The sequence below is a fragment of the Nannobrachium achirus genome, assembly GCF_963921795.1.
Source record: "Nannobrachium achirus genome assembly, chromosome: 19".
Lineage (NCBI taxonomy): Eukaryota > Metazoa > Chordata > Actinopteri > Myctophiformes > Myctophidae > Nannobrachium > Nannobrachium achirus.
Window position 1 is genome coordinate 39,649,633 of NC_137826.1, and position 11,228 is coordinate 39,660,860.

Genomic DNA, 11,228 nt, shown 5'->3' on the forward strand with positions numbered 1-11,228 from the left:
TGCGCTCTGTCTCTGCCACTGGGAATAAGAAATAAATAAATCTCATGACTGAAAAGTTTTGTTAGGCCAAGTCCCAAACTGTGATTTGTGAAACGGCGTGAAAGGAGTTCCCCATGAGAGCTCTGTTTCCTAAACAATTATATATCGTTGCTGTCGGGCAGAACACCTCTTATCTCCATTTTCAACTTGTGTTTTTTTTATAATTTAATGCTCTACTTGATCATACTACAGCGTCACACAAAATCATAAAAAGTAAGAGATCAGCAAGCTCGAAAAGCTGCGCAATCTTGCAGATCTGCTACTTTAGCTACTTTTGAATTTGAATCTTGAAAGGTAATGGTTTCCACCTGACAGAGACGATATATAACGTTGGTGTTTTTTTGTAGTTCTACACACAGCCAACCAGTTTGAAGAAATCCCAGATTGAGGCTTTAAATGCTAGAGCATTACCCACTAGCTGAGTATCTTAAGATGGTTGGATGTGATGATAAGCTATAAGCTTAGTTGATCCTGGCGATAAGGTCTGAGTCGAGGAATGCTCTCTTCCCTGGTGAGAATTGCCCCTTTATATAGGGCTTGTTTGTGTATTGTATGACATCACGCCACATCATCAGCTGTGGACTCTGTGATGTCATCGTATCTCCATATATGGCCATCTCCGTATATGGAGATATAAGTCGTCCATGCCCAAGTATGGGCTGGTGAGGTCAGACTTTGTGTGATGCGTAGGTTATCTCCATATATGGAGATTCAACATTCCAGGTGTAACTATGGCTGCCCGTATGACGTGAGAGGTGGAGGTTGTGATATTTGTGGAGATAAGCGACCAACGGTCGCTTATCTCCCGATTAGGGAGTCTTACTGGTTATTACGGTATGGCTTGACTTGAGGCACATGGTTTAGGGATCGGGTTATGCAGGATTTATACTTGGCTCCTGAAAAATGCAAATTTTAATGTACTATTTACTATTTACTATTTATGCATTTAGATGCTTAGATGCTTACTCCAGAGTGATTTACAGTAAGCAAGGTAAACAGGAGGTAATACATCTAATGCATAGAAATGGTAATCTAGGATATGTACTACATTTGAGACGTATAAAAGGACATTTGAATAGGAGTTATGTTTCCCTTGCCACCCGTTGCTCCTATTAGATAAGACAGTCTGAAGAGGCACATCAATACAGCATGATGCCTGGATGAGAACCAACCCTTATGAAAACCATGTTTATTCATGACATTCCTGGGATTGTTGCAATTGCCTGCAACTCCTCCAGATTATCCAGGCTGGCTTCAGGGTAGCTGTTGCTGGGGCATGGCACATCCTTACAGGGATGTATTTCCAGACTTTCTGTTGATAGTCAGAAATGACTATTATGTTATCGCCCAAACTCAAACCCAGCCTCACAGGGCCCCAGCTCAAACCCAGTGCACATTAAAGTTCTCAGTCATCACAACAGTCTTTTTATAAGCCAGTATGTCATCTAATGAAGCATGTTGTGCACCGATCATGTAATCTCACAACTTGAGCTTGTATGCTCTATTTTCAGTTATCATTTTAAGAGGTCAAACTTGCAATAGAGTGCATGTTCAGAAGCATCTTGCATACAGTAGTCTTGTATATTTCTTAAAAGCAAAGGTCACTCCGACAATAAAAAGTCGGTGACTGCTCTCCATTCCGACATGTCTCCACTCCGACAGTGACTTCTTATTGTCGGAGAGGCAGCACTTCCATAGAGGTTAGGTTTAGGGTTAGGGTTAGAGATAGGGTTAGTGTCGGAGCAAGGGCATAGCCTAGGTTTAGAACAATATTACTAAGATAATTCTATGCTTTTTATGTTGTTTCACAAATCACAGTCGTGAGATTTTATTTTGCTTTATTCCATGAGTGCAAAAGTTGGCACAACTATCTCTTTAGAAGCAAAAGAAGCTTGGGTAATTTTGAGCATCTGCGAGGAAGCCGGTAGCCAAAAACTGTACAAGTATCAGATGATGAAAAATGCTTCTGTCTTATCTGTGTCTCAAACAGACCTCCAAAGAGAAATGGGTAAACTGTGTCCAGTGCAAACAAATGAGCAGCAAGGCTTCAGTTTATTTGTGTCAGAACTGTGACCCTAAAGATGACTCAGATACAGTAGACTATGTATAGTATGTCAGTGACAAAATGTCAACCATGTTGAGCAGGTCAGTTTGGCTCATTCGAGTTACATTTTGGTTTTGAATTATAGGGATTAATTTGTTATTACAGAGTTTGATGCTACAAGCTTCACCAAAAATAATATTTGGTGCAAATGAAACGAGTTGACTCAATCGCTACCAGCTATTTATTCAGCTTGCAGTTATTCAGTACGGTGTGGAGCAGTCAGAACTCCCACATAACATCAGGTGGGAACTGGCAGCCATGACTAAAAAACACTAGAAAGGTTCACATGCTCAGTGGAGCACACATCTTTGCCAGGAAGTGTAGCCAGTTTGGAGTGTGACTCCATAGTTGCGACCATCAGGCATCAGGTCGCAGTTACTATGAAAACCTCCACCTGCTGTCCCTCCGTCAGTCAGTCAGTCCCTCCGTCTGTCTGTCACAACACGTCACACTTTTGGCCCTGCGCTTATCTCCGGCACCGTTACCCCTATCCATGCCAAATTTTGCACACACACTCCTTGGCTGGCAAACCACAACCTCCGCCCTGATTTCTCACATGCCCCTCTTCTAGCGCCACCATGAGGTTGCTTTTTGCATGCCACTTACAGGCCAATTTATCTCCCGATTAGGGAGTCTTACTGGTAGGTAAATGTTTCAGACGGATGCGTCCGACAAACAGGCATGTCTGGTCAAAACAGACTGTTGTGTATTTTCCCTCATGTGCACTATTAGCCCACTGGTTCTCAACGTGGGGTCAGTGGGTACCACTAGGGGTCCAAATGGACTGAGATTGTACAAATGGAACCAAATGGACAGTACATTTTCTTTGGATTAATGCTTGTTTTGTAATTTTACTGTACTATAACTATGGATGGTGCCTTAAAAACTGGTAGAATAATAGATATAATATTGTGATATTTGAGAAATTGAAATATATATTGTCTCTATCAGATAGAAACCTCATACAAAAACCTCGTACATTTGCATATTGCACCACATTTCAAGCTGCGTTTCAAGCTTGTGGATCCGCTATTTTGATGCTTTTGTGTGGCGCTGTAGGCTACTAAAATGATCAGTATAGCTGTATTAAATTACAAAAAAGTTAGAATATGGAGATGGGAGGTTTCGTCACTACATTAACGCAGTAGAAGTTCCTGGACTGATAAGCACAGTGAAGGCTTTGAACTACTGTAGTAGCGGGGGCAGTCTGTTCTTCTTTGTGTTCTTCTCAATCCTTTCTTATTGATGAAGGATTCAGTCCTAATCCATCTTGGGAGATACATGTGGTCCCAGAGGTTATCATCTTATTCACAACCACAGATCATGCTGTATTTCAGGAATTCATGGAATTCATCTAGTATACTGTATATTCTAAAACGGCTAGTTCCATTCCTTGATTCTGATTGGCTGGTTGCTGTGGTATATGAGACTATGATGACCCACACCTTGAATCAGTTTATATCACAGTGTTCCACAGTGCACCAATTATCTGCACCTGTGTTGTTTCTGCAGCCTGGCCGGGAACTACTTTCTTGTAGCTGGGGACTACTTTCTTGCAGAGCAGACCTTATTGTGTATTAGTGAAATAGAACAGTTTTAAATGGTACATGTCTATGATTTTTCATGTTGCCATATTGTAACCATTTTAGAAAAGCAATAAGCCACGCGAGGCTTGTGGTTACCTGGTATTTTACACCGGCTGAGAGGCGTAGGGAGACACGAGGCGCATGCTTCAGTCTCAAACAGTCTCCCATCCACAGTAAATTCTTGAACTTTTCCAACCCTCAAAAATAAGCATGAAATTGCAGGCATTACATATAGTTTGACCCAGTGGCGTAGCCAGGACTTTTATTTTGGGTGGGCAACATTTTGCGCTGGGGGGGGGGGGATTTGTCGCGGGTTCGAATCCCAATCCTGCCGACCTTTGCTGTGGGTTACTCCCAGTGTCTTTCTCCATATTTCCTGTCCTGTCTCCACTGTGTTATATCAATACAAGCAGAAAAGCCCCCAAAATTAGAAAATATAATAATCATTTGGGGTCCCGAACCCCAGTTTGGGAACCACCGTCTTAGGCCATGGAGCGTAAAAAACAATTTACCTCCTGCATCATGATCCATTGTACAATGTTCACAGATCCATGCGTAGGTTGTGTATACTTCTCATTGAAATGTGATCTTTCAATTTGCTTGAAATCGCTGCACATCACTTGCTCTTTGGTTGTGATATAATGAAGTTTGTCTACCTACCCTACAGTGTTATTATTGCGCGCACGCATGCGTCCAATCCCCATCCCATGCTGTCTGTTAACCCAGTGGTTCTCAACCTTTTCAGGCCGCGACCCCCAAAATAATCATATTTTAACTGGGGACCCCCCACCCGGACGAGTACTAAGAGTTGAGGCATTACATTTTGTATAACACAGTTCGTTGCGAGGCGTTGTGAGCATGTAGATCGGCTATTGCCTCTAATATTTAACAATTTGGCCAATGTTTAATTTGTCATTTTAGAATTATCAAAAAGTCCTTAAATGTTCACTTTAGAAATGTGCAGATACCCTTTATACACTTAAACTTTATGTTGGTTTGTTTACTGTTGAGTGAGAAAACAATGTAGCACATTAAGTTAATCATCTGGGGACCCCCCAAAATAATTTGGGGACCCCCCCCAGGGTTAGTTTTGCCACATGTTGAGAACCACTGTGTTAACCGTTGCATCACTTTTGAGATGACAGTAAAATGATGTGCTTCTGTTGTTAGGAATTTCCTTTTATCTTCTCTCTCCGTCACTCCGACTCTGTCTCTCTCTCTCTCTCTCTCTCTCTCTCTCTCTCTCTCTCTCACACTCACTTACACGCACACAGACACAATCACACATCCGGATGATGACTCACATCCGTCTTTGAAGAAGGATGTCAGTGATTACGACAGCATCCCTGGCTGTGTCTGTCCGGCTGTGGTAGAAAGTAACTACTCGAGTACTGTGGCATACCTTAAGTACCGTTTTGAGATAACGTAAGTGAGTAAACCTTGCCGATCCATGTGGCCCATAGGGCAGGAGCCTGTTTCTGTAACATGAGGCAGCTTGATGTACAAGTACATCCCCCCCTGGACATGGTGCTAATATGTCACAGTTCTGGGATACTTTTACTCTACTTGCATTTGTTTTATGCTTTATTTATACTTGTGCACTACATCTCAGAGGCAAATAATGTTGGCTCCTCCCCTTTCTTAGTCCACTTCCTCCCAGGTGCGTCTGTGTTTATTCCTACTAACAACATTACATGTTTAAGGCAGTGGCACTGACATATTCTGCTATTAGCAGAATCAATCTTGAGAGATTAAACACACTTACCAATTCAGCTCTATTTTATAGTTCAAAGTGTCCTTGAGCAAGACACTTAACCTCTAACTGCACCAGAGGTTGTTGCCTTGCAAGTGTGAATGGGTGAATGTATTGCACATTATAAAGCACTTTGGACGCTAAAGGTGCAAAAAACCTCAATGCACCATTTACCATGCTGTCAAATTGTGTCAAATGCCAGTGTGATATGCCTGGCACACGCATGTCGATGGCCACGTGTGTGACGTGATTTCAGACAGAGATCACTCCTGACAAGGTGTTAAAGCGACAGTTTTGAGGATGGAAATGAAAATGCCTTAGTGTAGATGTAGAGTCAGCCAGTCCATACACAGGCCATACACTCTTAGTGAGAGCCAGGACCTGTACAATTTATTGAAGATTCGAGCTGAAAAAACAGCATTACAGCATCATATAGCCCTGACCTCCAGGGCTCGGGGCCCCACCAGGGGAAAAGCACCCAGAGCACCAATCTCAGACCATTCTATAGTGTCCACTCCAACAGAGATGCTGTCCTTGAATGGTCATATTCTATGTACAGGCATGTTACACTTACAGACAACATCAATGGTATTGCTGAACCGACTAGAAGGAGAATAGTGTTGTGGAAACAGTCTAGACCTTGGAACAGTTGTTGACTAGATCCTAATAACAGGATCTTGTTTACAAGACTCCCTGCTGTGATGTTAACACTCTATGGTCCAAATACAATTACATAGAACGGAAATTATTTTTTGAACAGATTCTAAACATTCTACTATTGACCCTGGTTAGAATCTCACCTGTTTTGTCTTGCATCCCCCCCCCCCCCCCCTCTCTCTCTCTTTTCTCAATTTTTTTTTTTCTTAATATACTGCCAATAGATATTTTGGATCCTAAAATAGTTTACACAAATGTCAGTGATACTGTATATCCGACCTACTGTATGCGCCCCATATGTTTTCTCTAATATTGGACATTTCATGGGCTTTTACACGTATGCTTAACCACTTTGAACCTGCCATCAAAATGGTACAAGCTCACAACAAACGCATCGCACTGCGAGATTGTACAGTAGATTTGCTGTGAAATGCGACGAAGTATAATCACTCTTTTTAGCTTCAGAATCGTCTTTATTGTAGCATCACAGGTTTCCAGGTATATGAGAAAAAAGTGAGTGAAATTCGTTTTTGGGTGTAAGCTCCATCGTTTTGTTGTTTCCATAAGAGAAATGGAAGAAGAAGAAAGGGGAGGCAAGGGGAAGAGAGGGAGAGAGATCCATAAAAATAAAATAATTATCTACATATTTACACACTGTATTACATTCATCTGGTAGTAGGCTACCTGAGGTAAGATATAAAGGCATGTGAGTGTGAAATGGCAGCAGATAAATACTGTAGATGATATACACAAAAAGCAACAAAAGAAATTGAACAATTTGCCCACCCTTCACTTCATGTAGCGACGTCAGTGTTGATGAGGCCTGTCAGGGCATCATGCGCCACTCGAGGCGTTTCTTCCAACGCTGCTTGGACAGGGAGAACATTGCCTGTGATATACTGTAGACAAGGCCCTCTGGCCAGACAGGAACCGGAGGCGTGATGCCTATTTTTTTGCTGCATATTTGTGTGCCGTTTTATGTTTGACTATGAAAAAAGTAGGCCTACACTGAGTCATTTAAAAAAAGGAGGAATGGCTCATTCATTGTCATTCTTATGGTGTGTGTTCCATTTCTATGATTGTGTTTTAAATGTTGCACTTCAGTGTGCTGTAAATGCTTGGTAGTGAAGTGCAGCACAATGCTTAGTTGTTTGTACTCAATGAATGGTAGTGTGTGTCGTTTGAAAAACCAAAATGTTTGGAAACCAAAATGTCCAAAACCTTCCTTTTTTGTTAGTATTACCACGAGGTGTTGTGTGCTTGCTTGTAGATCTGCTATTTTCACTACTTTTGTGTGCGACAATCTTGCATGATGAAGCAGGGCTTTAATTTACAAGACAATATACACATTTGAAACTTGGAGATACAAGGTTTCTGCCCGACAGTGACGATATACCATACATTAAAGTGCGACAAGGGGAATATCAGGGCATAGTTAGTTGTGCAGTACATGAGATTATAACAACCCTGCCTGCACACAACAAGACAACAGCAGCAGGCTCTTCAAAGCAGGCAGGTACTGTATTATTATACAGCATCAATACTCTGGGAGCAGGAGGAGGAGAACAATGACTGTCTGGACCCTGTGGTGCTGCAACCTCTGCTGGATGGGAGACCCTGCCAAATGGAAGGGGGGTGGGGGGGGGGGGGGTGGCTGCAGGAACGGATACAAAAGAAGAGAGGAGAGTGAGAGAGAGAGGAGCAGTGGCGTCAGTTCAGAAAAAGCTAAGGTATGGCAACATGACTGGTGTCTTGCATGCGCGCCTTCCTGGTGCTTCGCGCGCGTGCAAGACACCAGTCATGTTGCCATACCTTAGCAACAGGCATGATACATTTAATTTTTCCCCCCCGTTTCTACGGCTGGATATGGCAGCCTGGAACGGTAGTTCAAGTGCAGCTAAACTTGGCATGTTAGTAAACGTGCCACAATTAACAATAATGCATTGTTGTGCAGCTGACCTGCGGAACCTGGGAATATACCATTTTGTCAAGATGGGGAGAATAAAAGTGTGGAGAATATAATTATAATACCTACCTTGTTAGAGTGACAATTTTGTTACATTTTACATTTGTAGTTATTTTACTATTTAACAACATAATAACCAGCACAAACAGACAAAGAAACATTCATGGATTTACATTTATAAAGTAACTTTTATTTCCCCCCCCCTGGACCCAGGGTATGGCAGCTGCATACACCTGCCATACACAATTGACGCCCCTGAGAGTGAGAGAGAGAGAGGAGGTGCTTTAAGAGAAAATAGATGATAGAGGAAGAGACTACCTATATTTAGAAAGAGAGAAAGAGGGAGAGGGAGACAAAGAGGACATTTTTAAGAGCAACGAGAGAGAAGATGTGAGGGAGGGAGGGAGACAGACCGAGACAGAGAGATGTAAGAGAGAGAGAGAAAACCTCAGAGAAAGAATGGAGAGTGGGTGTTGTGGGGGGAGCGGTGTAGGTGCTTTTTTGTCCAATCACGAATCAGATCTCAGTTAAGACCTGAGATCAGCTAAAGGAACCTTTTGTTGAATCAGGACAAAGCTGCAGTCCACCGCCTTTGTCTGCAAAACAAAGACGAAGTGTGTTCATGTGAGAGAGACGGCCATTGTGTGTGTGTGTGTGTGTGTGTGTGTGTGTGTGTGTGTGTGTGTGTGTGTGTGTGTGTGTGTGTGTGTGTGTGTGTGTGTGTGTGTGTGTGTGTGTGTGTGTGTGTGTGTGTGTGTGTGTGTGTGTGTGTGTGTGTGTGTGTGTGTGTGTGTGTGTGTGTGTGTGTGTGTGTGTGCACATGTTTAATGTGTGAGTGCGTGCGTGCACGTGTGTGCGTGCGTGTGTGTGTGTGTGTGCTTGCGTGTGTACTTGCATTACTTTACTTGTGAGGGGCCAAATGCTCCCACAAGTATAATAGCATATCATCGTTGTCGGGTGAAAACCTTGTATGTCCAGAACCGTCGTTTTGCATTTATCATTTTAAAAATGATTTAAACTAGCGAAAACAGCCGATCTACAAGCACACAACGCCTCCCACTGCTCGTAGATCGGCTGTTTTCACTACTTTTGTGCGACGGCCTCGTGTGATGAAGCAGGGCTTTACTTTGCGAAAGAACGTACACATTTGAAACGTGGAGAGATACGAGGTGTCTGCCCGATAACGGCGATATTAGAAATAGACACATCCTGGTCCATCCAAATGGTTGTTTTATGGTTAAAAAACAACTTTAGAGTTGGGTTTACCTTTACAATTATGTGGCTCCTCCCGTCTTAGTCCCCTTCCTCCCGAATGCTTGTCCATGTTTATTCATGGTTTATTCCTATAACAACAACACTACATATTGTGGGGCAGTGTTTTGAGAGATTAGGTATTTAGAGGTAAGATTTAGGGTTTGGCCGTTGGAGTTATGCCTGATTCAGACTAGTTGCATGCCATACTTAGTTGAATTGAATCGAAACCTAAAGCCTAAAATAGCTACAAGCTCACCGCGTGCTGCCTCACAAGTATACTGTAGTAATACAAAATGTGTGTGTGGCTTTTTATCCTCTGGGTCATGATGTGATGTTTCACTGATTCATTTCCATACACAGATAGATATGCAAACAATGTTCATATACCACCCACCTCGTCACCCTTGACAACGGTCAGCATTTAAATCAGGAAAGGATATCGCAATGAGGCGCCGCTTACGTGACAGCACCCACACGCGTGCACAGGCACGCACGTGCGCGCGCACACACGCACATAGTGACAAATTGGCCTTTCTATGCTCTCTAATGGAAATTCTCACCAGCAGATGTGTCCCTGTTGGAAGAGCATCTGGACCGTGAAACAGGCTTATGTTCACACACAGGTACTGAACCCAATTCAGCTAACACTGCCTGGTACCTGTGTGTGTGTGTGTGTGTGTGTGTGTGTGAGAGAGAGATGTGCATGCATAATTTGCATATACATACTGTAGAACGATAGAAAGACAGACAGACAGACGGGTCGATCAACCTTTATTGATCCCATTATTGTTGTTAGTGCGTGCCGAGACAGAGCAGCGTCTCTAATCTATAACTGTTGTAATTTAGTAATCCGTTGTTCTGATCCTATAAGAGATATCCTCTAGTAAAGAGCCCATTCAGTTGAATTGCTCTAGCCTGGTAAACCTTCCGGGTCGTGTGAATTCACATGATCTGTGTGTGTGCGCGGGTAGACAGCACTTCAAGTGCTGCCAAGGACCACAGGTGTTTGAGGGCCTTAAGTAGTCTTCTAAAACTAATCACTGGAATCAGTGGTGGTGATCGGCAGCCAGCAATCAGGAAATGGCTGCAAGTGAACACACTCACACAATGAATCCCATACATACACTGACATAAACACACACACACACACACACAAACACACATACACACTGCCACACCACCACACCATACACACTCAAAGCGTGTCTTCTGCAGAGCGGTCAGAGCGGTCTGGCCCCATGCATGCAAGCACGTAGTGGGCGTTTTGCAGAAACCATAAGGTGGAAGAGACAATCAGCGTCTGTCAAGCACAGAGCCCTGAGTGTCACAAGATGACAGCAAGGCTGTGTTACACTTCAACTCTATATTTCACATCACAAATGTACAGGTGTCCAAGCTTCCCATGCACATAACGAGAAATAATATCAAACAGCCGTACTTAATAGTGAGTAGAGAGTAGGGATGCACAGTATGGACAACATTTCACATCTCTGTATTTATGCCAAATATTTCGATATCGATATATCGCGGAGGGTGATATAGTGCCCATATCTTGCCTTTTGCGATACTGATATTGTGCATGGTCATAGCTCGATATTGATACGATAACAATATATTTTGCAGCACTTGTAGAGAGGCAGTCTCAGAAGGTCACTGGTTTGCCTCCCAGCTCGATGTTGACACATTTTGTTAATCATTTGTTACTATTTATTTTTAATTAAAACAAACCTTTGAGTTTTAAAAAATAAAATGGCGTTGTTGCCTTATGCTTTCACTGCCTGGTCCCACACATCATCTGAGCAGCCATCAACTGGGTGAAGCTGAAACTGACTTTCCCCTGTGGGTACAAAGGTCTCTCCTCCCATAATG